Source organism: Tribolium castaneum, chromosome 4 (genome assembly GCF_031307605.1).
Source record: "Tribolium castaneum strain GA2 chromosome 4, icTriCast1.1, whole genome shotgun sequence".
Lineage (NCBI taxonomy): Eukaryota > Metazoa > Arthropoda > Insecta > Coleoptera > Tenebrionidae > Tribolium > Tribolium castaneum.
Window position 1 is genome coordinate 10,772,863 of NC_087397.1, and position 9,796 is coordinate 10,782,658.

The following is a 9,796-nucleotide window of genomic DNA, read 5'->3' on the forward strand; positions in this document are numbered from 1 at the left end:
GATTTGTGGTTTTCAAGTGTATTAAATTCTGACAACCCGAAAAAAGCGTATCCCTATTATTTTGTATACATATTTTCAAATTATTTTTTTTTAATTGTATTGAATTTAATTCGAAGATAATATGGTCTTTCGAGCCGGATGTGAACCACCGACCATGATGAGATATTTTACCAATAGCGAATTGTGCCGCCCGATTTGAACTATTATTGATTTTGCTTTTGTCAAATTTTCGCTTAAAGATTATGTAGCAGAAGCCCCAAAGCTTTGGATATTACACGCTTCACAACGTTTCCATCAGAAATAGAGAGCTTTAGAGTATCACATTAATAAATTACTGCAGTAATTACGCTATGTTCACAAACTAAACTATTAACCAAGTGTGGAGTGCACAAAGCACATTTAAATCAATAAGATTGTAAATTAACAATTGACGAGTTCACTTTTGTTAGTCACGCGACCACAATTTGTGAAACGTTTGAAGAAAATTGACATCGACGAGGGATAATAGCAGGATCTACGATTATACTTATCAAAAGCTACCCCAGCTTGTCCTAAAGCGATTGCAACTAGTTTCACTTGAGTGACGTGCAGCTCGCGTGATTTTAGATTTTTAGACGCCCAAGAGGATATCAGAAAATTTAACGTCAGAACGGTGTTATTTGCACATAGGCTGCCAATCAAACCGACTTTACGACTGCAGCTTCTTAATCTAATTGTCTGCCGTCACAAATATAACGTTTTGATTCGTTCCAGCCACGGATAAATAGAAATATTTAGGTACTGAAATAGCGTTAATGTGTATGAATTTAATTAAAATTTTCATTGTATGCATTCCCCGAGGAATACTAATAAAACATCTCCCGCTGAAAAACTAAACTTTATGACCACGCATCTTTTATTTGCATAAAAGTTCAAACAAAGCACCTAAAAAAGAATATTCTGCAAATTACATGAAATTCAAATAATGCCGGCATAGCATCATTTCATAATTCCTTTCGGTGTCATATTCCGGCGCTTGAATCTCAAATATTTAGCTCGTTTTAATTTACTGTTTGAGTTTCTGTGTTTTAAGCAAACATAAAACCAGAATGTAGCCTTTGTATCCCTAAGCTTTGACGCAACTGTTCCTATTGGATTTCAAATAAACGGCCTTGCTCTTTAAACGATTTTTGATTATTGGTAAAAACTGATAGAAACAGTGCTCGTCCCCTTTTTGCTACACATTTTCAAGTCTATGGTCGTTGAAAGGAGCTTTAGAAAATGTCCTGTTTACTTAGTTGATGAACGTAGCATGGATTAAAACCATGAATGCACCTTTTCAAATTGTGAAGAGCAAGTAATCACGGCCTCTCTGAAACAAACCCAACGTTGCAGTGTAAAATAATTTCCTCTTTTGTTGCTAAAAGGGGCTCATAAGGATTAAATCGTTCACAGAGTAATTTGCGACGCATTTAAGTAATTAATTCCGTATTGTTTTGGTAATTTTTCGTGCAGGAGGAGTTTCTTTTCTGTTAGGACAGCCTAATTATATTCATGCGTCATGGGAGTTCCGATAACAAACTTATTTTCTTGCACGCATTTCGAGACTCCAATTTTGTAGGAAATTACATTCCTAATTTAAATAATCTTCTCATCATACACGCATAACCATCTGATCGATGAATTAAATTGAAATAAAATGCCGGAACTGTGACAGTTTTTCCAGCGCGAGCTGCAGCTGAAAAATAATTTTAATTAAAGATGTTTTCGTTCGTGTCTGAGACGTCGTCTCGGTATTAATAAGTCAGGTTAGTAAAAGGATATCACAATCCTGCACACGTTTTCCTGCAGCCTTCTGGTGGTGACATTGCTAAATTCGAACATTTAACAAAACGGACAACAAAAAAGACTTTAATAATATAAGTGAAACAAAAGGCGCGCGTAATTCCGGAATCACAGTCAGTGAAGACAATTCTGTTTGTTATTAGCCTTTATATTTCTCACTCTTCAAGGCATAATGGAATTAAATTAAAATGAACCTCTGGATTACATCCGATGTTTTCAACACTTTGCCGTTCCATTTCTCTTATTGTCTCTCCAACACGGGGAGATATTGTATCCCTCTTTCCGGTAATCGAAAGTTGACGTCAATTAATCTTCTCGATGCATACGCCAAGAAACGTGGGACTTGGAAGTTCGCAACGTGACCTTTTTGCGGAGTAGTCGAGCGAAAATCTAAAATACAGATGGCAAAGAAACGCACGATTTTTAATTTAAAGAGAAAAACTAAACGCTTTCCAGTCATCATTGTCTGCCGTAATTCGTTCTCTAAGAACACCCTTCAGTTTTGCGTTTGCTTTGTGAGATACTTTTTTCCGCTCGCAATTATATTCATTACTTCCGGCTTTGGCGCAGTAATGAATGTAATGTTGATTCTTTGAAGTCTTTAAACTTTATTTAACCAGCGTTTTGCGACAGATTGATGAGTGCAAGGGGAGAACACCGCGACTCGAGTACTTTTTGCATCATTTACCATTCAATTACAGTCCGGGACATTTCTATTTGGACATAAAAAATTTGAATTTTCTGACATTTATACGTATATTCAGCGTCTATGTGAACAAAAAATGTTCTCTCTCTCATTCTATGGTCCTTTAGCTTTAATAACAGGGACATTTTTTAAATTGGTAGCATTAGAAAATGACAGTAAACAGCTGACTGATGTAAACAATAACACAATAACAAAGGAAATGTTATAATTTTAATCTATATAACCAGTGGCTGCTTTAAAAGTGTGTACTAACGGGATAATAAAATATTTACGCAAGTATTTTTGAAGGTAGAAACATTACTTGTCATATAACAATTATAGATTATATGATGAGACGGGAATGGCACAACACAGAATTGCAGTCAGTGATTGTGCTGGAGAAAGCTGCTGCGACGTACTGACAGTACTGACTGTCGCTGGTTGTATGATTTGCGCAATTTGTGATATATTTTGTGTGAAAAACTGGAAAACAAAGTGCATACCTGCATAACCTCACTTATCGCAGTTTTGCACATTTTGATGATGGGAATTGCGGTTCAAGTAATTATGAGTTATAGATGGAGCTCACTGTTTACTTCAAAGTAAGTTCACGACATTTATTAATTAATTATTAAAAAAATCACAGATAGTGTTTATAATTTGCAGCTGAAGCCTTTTGGGTCCACTTTTTTCGTTGTTATTTCCTGGTAGCGACTCTTGTTTCAAGCAGAATGGGTGTACAGTTAAAAATAATCCCATAAAATTGTTAATATAACTCCGTTGCACTGGCATGGGGTATTTGAAAACTTACGTTTAACAAATACGTCACAAAGTCTCAGCCATCGTCGAAAAACATAATAAGGGCTTTATAACAACAAGCGCTTTCTGATTTTACTGTGGACGTGTGGAAGAATAGTGTGAAATATTGCGAAAAACCAACTTTTACTCTTGTTTACATTTTTGTACGTCTCTATCTGGGAGTAGTCGTCTTTTATAAAAAATATAGCCTACTAATAAAGGAAATTAAAGTGTTTTTATTTCTGTGTTGCCCCCAATTCCACTTTGCCCTTGCCTGATAATCAAGACACTGATAATGAAATTGGTGTAAGTGCATCGAATACAAACGTGTTGAATAGATGAATAAAAGAGAGACAACTGCTTTTTTCAAAAAGGCCATTTCAAATTTATTCAAAAAGCACAGCCCCATTGAAAAGGGTCCATTCACGATGAAGTTTGGCTTCCTGCATGACATAGGTCTCGGGCACCAATCTCACTGTAAATGGTCTAAATTGGTCTTGCATCTCTAAGACATGGACTCACTGAGAGCGACTTCTGCAGTAGGCTTGAGACCTGCCTGCCTGTCTCGCAACAATCTCTGCATTATGATTCCAAATCATTTTATAAAATGCTGTCAATTACAACTCATGATATGAGGCATGAGGCCGTCTCAGTGTATGTCTTGTGGTGTACATTGAAACTGTTTCTTAAAGAACCCATTCACAATGAGATCTGCTTTGCTACATGCGGCGCGACAGGACTCAAAGACTAATCCCAAAAGACACAAAAAAACTGACACAGTTTCATCATTTTAAGCCATTGACAGCTTCGAATGTTGGGGCAAAGGCTTGTCGCGAGGCAGGTTTCAGCCTTCCGCCAACGTCAGTCTCAGTGAAACCCTCTCAAAGTGATCTCAGCGAAAACCATTCACAATGAGATTGGTCTATGAGGCCTATGTCGTGCCGCATGCAGCGAGATATGTCTCATTGTTAATGAAAATAGGGCCTTTTTTGTTGTTTAAAGTCGTTTTTTAAAACTTTTGTGGCAAATTTTACTGATGTGGCAGAGAGGGGGCATGCAATTGGAACATGACGATGACTACCCTAAAAGGCACTTCGAGGCTTTTATGGCCTGTTTAATGCAAATTTCAACTTTAAACCTGACAGTCATACCAAGGTCAAACATAACCTCAACAGTACTCCAGCAACGGTACTTCAAAGCATTTGAAAGTTTCTCCATTTGTTTTTAAGTGTTCTAGTTGGTACATTTTGCTGTACTTTACTACAATAAAGAAATATTTAAATTTTTATTATTGTTTACATTTGTCATCTGTCAAACACATCAAACAACCAAGTTCCCTAAATTTGAGCTCTTATCTAGTTTTTGTGCTCTATATAGTCTCGCGTCAAGGTATGCGGTATGACGTATCTCATATAGAAATGTCCCGGACTATATATTTCATCGTTCCGCAAGATTCTTAATATCTTAACCGAGTCAAACGCACAAGCCAGGATTTTTCTGTTTTGTGTGCAATTCCAAAAATTGGTAATTCCTGATTTACCACCTCCCCTAAATTGTTAAATTGCGTTAGCGCCCCTTGGCGCAAATTTATTTCATCAGTTCGATCTCTCAAGTGATATGAAAGTAAATTGGTTCAATAAGTTTCAGCATCAGCGTCAAAAATTGAAGCCGACATTTAATTAATTTGTTATGGTGTCTAACACATGGTAAATAAGTGTGGTGGAAATTTGATTAGGCGCCTTATCAAGTGGTTGATGTAACGTAATTAAGAGCTGGTTGATAGAGCAACAAACTTGTTCAATCATTTCGCCCAAATACGGGGGTTGGCTCTTTTCTTCCTCGAGGAAACCAAAAGCGATACCAAAGCTCATGCGAATTCGCGCGTAAAATTTAAGTCTCGTTCATTTGAATGTGTTTAATTCCGACCGTCGAATTAAAGATATACATATAAAGCGTTCCTTTACAGCCCCATTACGCGGTGAATTTACACGGAAACGCTATTTGTTCCATTTAATGAGAATTAAATCTCATTTGTCGTTTGGTATTACTAATTCCGGACTTATTCGCGTGCTTGTCTGGAAGCGCTGATGAACTCGTCCTGTCTCTTTAATGAGTCTTTGATTCGGTTTTGCCTTTTTGGCAAAGAGCGAAAACTACCTCGAATCGACAAGACTGAAATAAAACTGAAAATAATCATAATTAATTGGTATAAAAAATCCAAAATAATTCAAAAAGTTATTTCTGCATAAATATTAAAATATTATTCTATCATCATATGGTTTTTGTAAGCTTACTATCAAAAAGGAAAAAATTAAAACACAGGTAACCGCATTTAACTCATTTTTACTTAAAATGCACTTAATGATTTTTATCTACCTTTCAGTCATAATAAACAATTTGTGAAATCAAAGTAGAAAATTGTATGGTAGCGCTCAGCTCCATTTGCGTGTGCGTCATCTGACATTTCTGTCACTACGTTTACATAGCAGGGGCATAGCGGTGACAAACTATCAAATATTTTTTGAGGTTGCGAAATGTTTAAATTATGAGTTGTTACAAAAAATACAGATTCACAAAACAAGAACTAATAAACGCAGAATCAAAAACCTAACGAAACGCAAATCACAAAACACAATAAACGAACAGAAAATACTTGCGATTAACACCGATAACACTTTCCACAACCATGCGACGACGTCTATAATTTACTGTCAATGACAGTTTGACAAATTCGTGACACTTGACGGTGTTGTCGAAGTGCACATGAAAATTAATGTTCAAGGATACCACCCTTAGATAGCCCTTAGCTGTTTAAATTTGCATTGTTTTTGATAATTTTTTATAGCTTTGTGTTGGTAATGAAAAAATGAAATTGATGACGCACACGCAAATCGAGCTGACCGCCACTATATATTATTATACAAGTTTAATAAGAGGTTTTATTGTGACACGAATGGTTTTAGAGCACGACGAAGGAGTGCTCCATTGAAATAAGTACCAGAATTAAGGCTTATAAAACGAGTGTAATATACTATTTATTTCTACTTTCTATTTTTGTTTTTGTATTTTTTGCTTGTTTTTGTTTAGTTTAACTTATCAAAATCTGTTTAAACTATTTCTTCATAATTTTGTTAATTATTCAGGCTTTATCAATAAACGACTTGATTTTCAGTGGAAAAATTCTAACCTAAAATTCACAAACTTCACTAATTTATTGGTTTCTTGAGCCCAACTTTATGTTCGCTGTGATCCATCACTTATAGTCTTTAATTAGACAACTGTTTGATAACACTTTGTAAAGAAAATTCAAATCTTTTTTACTTTTAATCCACTTTCAAATTCCAACAATAAACACTTTATACCACGAAAAACCGCAGAACCAAAGTGAACGCTAGTACTTACCACCACGTACTTTTAAAGTGATTCTCTCTAATGTAAGCAATTAACATTATACACGCAAAATTGTTAAACAATTCATTAAATGTCAATTAAATGTGGAATTACGAAAATTTCCTTACTGTTTTCGGCATAGTTCAAAAGTCATCACCAGAGGGCATCTAGTTAATTTGATTTCCGAATAATACACCTAGCTCAGCACTGCCAATCCAACTTCTAAAAATTCACTAAAAGGAGTTGCACAAACGTTATCTTTGTGATACTACTTTCAGTCACAATGAACAATTTGTGAAATCAGAGTAGAAAATAGTATATTATTATACGAGTTTTATAAGAGTTTCTATTGTGACACGAACGGTTTTAGAGCACGACGAAGGAGTGCTTCAGTAGAATAAGTGCCACAATTAAGTCTTTTAAAACGAGTGTAAGATACTATTTTTTTCTACTTTTTATTTTTGTTTTTGTTTTTGTTTAGTTTAACTTGTCAAAATCTGTTCAAACTATTTCTTCTTAATTTTATTAATTCTTCTAGCTTTATCAATAAACGACTTGACTCTGTTGACAGATCACACACTAAATTACAGTAATGAGTAAGACACTCAGCTCAGCACTCCCAAAACAACTTCTAAAAATTTACTAAAAGGAGGTGCACAAACGTTATCTTTGTGAACAATTTGTGAAACCAAAGTAGAAAATAGTATATTATTATACGAGTTTTATAAAACGTTCTAGTGGCACTCATTCTATTGGAGCACTCCTTCGTCGTGCTCCAAAACCAATCGTGCCACAATTAAGTCTTATAAAACGAGTCTAATATGCTATTTTTTCTATTTATTGTTTTTGTTGTTTGTTTTTATTTAGTGTAACTTATCAAAATTTGTGAAACCAAAGTAGAAAAAATTAATTGTGAACGCATTTTATCGCAGGAGAATTATTGCAGCAGGAATTACAAACCACCTTGAGTTTCGCTCCAGAATGTCCATTTTTTGTCATAGCGGCAAAGGTGTTCATTATTTAAGCCGCTCCTGACGGCGTATTTTTCAGCAGGACCCCAGAGAAAGCCGTCTAGTGTTAGGTACGCATCTTGTAGTTGCGTGGAGAATCATCCCCGAGCGGCTCGACGAGCATAACATATTAGGCACACGTGGGGCGAAATGAAACGCACTGTGTGATAAATGGCCAGGACCTGGTTCACATAGTAACGCTGCAACCCCGTGCATATTTTCGAAAAATTTTCGAAATTGGTGTGATCCTTCCACACCATTTGTTCCCTGCATTCGCAATGAATGAAGAATGTGTTTACACCACTTGACAAAGTGCGCGCATTTCGAATTTCGTTCCTTTCTTCTTGTTAGATGCAAATTGGTGGCGTCTAACAGCAAACGAGCGATATATAAAATATTTATGGCCGAGTTGAAAGCAAGGAAAATCCAATTTTCTTCTTTAAATATTTCTAACGCGAATGACAGTTATGTATACGGCACCACTCCAGCGCGTACTTTATTGCTAGTTACACATGTCTTGAAGAGCTCTCCCAGGAATCACAACAAATCCTTGAAATGCTAAAGCAATCGCAAATTTCGTATTTTGTCTCGAAGCGGGAAATAAATTATCGACGGATTCTTTAACGTAAGTCCGGGCCCGGAGTGTGTGGTCAGTAAAACAATGGCGGGTTTGATGCACAGCCACTCGGAAAATTGCAAAAACCTTGGCAGATCCCCGGCGATTACGACCGACAGGACCATCAGTCAACGGCTTAGGAGGTGTTGCGCCCATCCTTGAGTAATATATAGAAAACACCGGGAAATATTGAACAAGACTGCAGACGGAGCTTTATCACCTCTAATCTACCGTCATTACCGTGATTACGCCAAGAGGTGTTGACTCTGCAATCGTTATTACGCTCAGACTTTCTCTAGACAAACAATAATTTAAGCCCGGATTACAAATAAAAACAGAATCAAATTAATTAACTTGAGTTGTTGGATGTTTGTTGTTTTCAATAAATAATGAAACACGAGTAAATACTAATTTTTTGATTGGAAACAGGCGGGGCGACCTGATTGAATTCGCTCTAATACAATACTTTGCGACCCTTCGTAAATACCTTATTAAACATTTAAAGTTTAATTAATTACTCGAATTGGCACAAGAGAAAAGAAAAACGATCCTGTGACGGCAATTTTTACTAATCACGTGTTAATTAAACGCGAAACCCCTGTTAGAAAGTAAATTAAGTTTGTTAAGGCCTACAAAATGCTCCACAACCCTGCAAAAAATTTTTATTAGACTTGCAGGAAAAAGTGCGCCGGAACGAAGACGTATTACTTCGTCCCAATGAAGAGCTATTTATTAATACCGCTATAATCTCTTAGTTTGTGGTAATCTATCAATTTCTCGCTGTGAGAGCGACTTGTTTTTTTAATAATCCGACTTGAGACGCTGAAAGCTACTGAATATAACAAGAATACGACATTTGAGGCAATTGGAACGACCAGCAATCGGTTTATCTCCCCCGTATTTTCCGCAAAGTTTTGTTCTAACATCTCTTTAGGTTCAAAGTCTCATGTTAAAGTTCAATCTTATCAGATTAGATATCTTTGAGGTCATATCAAGCAATTTATTCGACGCTTCTGGATCTCATCATGAGATCTTCCGTTTTATTTCATATGGTAAATTGATTTTTCTTGCCTCTCTGACACGCTATCGCTAATATTTCTAATCTGGTAATAGAAATAGGGACAATAAAACCGACTCGGAAAACTTTAGCCCATAACAATCAAACGCTGTATAAACACACAGATCTGATCATTTCGGGCCATTTGTGCCGAGACGGGGTGGCATCGGAGAAATGAAACGAAATATGATTAATATTGCATTTTTTTCGAATGCTTTTGTGCACTCTTTCATATATCCAATTAATTAAAGACGTTGCAGAATCGCCGAGCTGGAGAATCAATTTTATTCATGAGTGGGTTCCGTCTATTATTGCCCATATCACTTTTATGACTCATTTTAACCAAATGGTATTAAAGAGCCACCCTATCGGAATGATCGTTTAAGGCAATTCTTTATTGCCCGAGTATTGATAGA

At 36.1% G+C, this 9,796-nt stretch overlaps 2 long non-coding RNA genes across 2 annotated transcripts; one reads left to right on the forward strand and one right to left on the reverse strand.

The window, feature by feature from the left end:
• Positions 1 to 1,951: 1,951 nt before the first annotated feature.
• On the reverse strand, positions 1,952 to 4,742 carry LOC135265954 (uncharacterized). The gene is made up of 2 exons (XR_010333846.1): positions 4,446 to 4,742; positions 1,952 to 4,389 (listed from the first exon to the last, which is right to left on the reverse strand). It is a non-coding gene; the product is annotated as an uncharacterized LOC135265954 (long non-coding RNA).
• LOC135265953 (uncharacterized) lies at positions 2,970 to 3,542 on the forward strand. Its single transcript, XR_010333845.1, has 2 exons — positions 2,970 to 3,111; positions 3,176 to 3,542. It is a non-coding gene; the product is annotated as an uncharacterized LOC135265953 (long non-coding RNA).
• Positions 4,743 to 9,796: the final 5,054 nt, after the last annotated feature.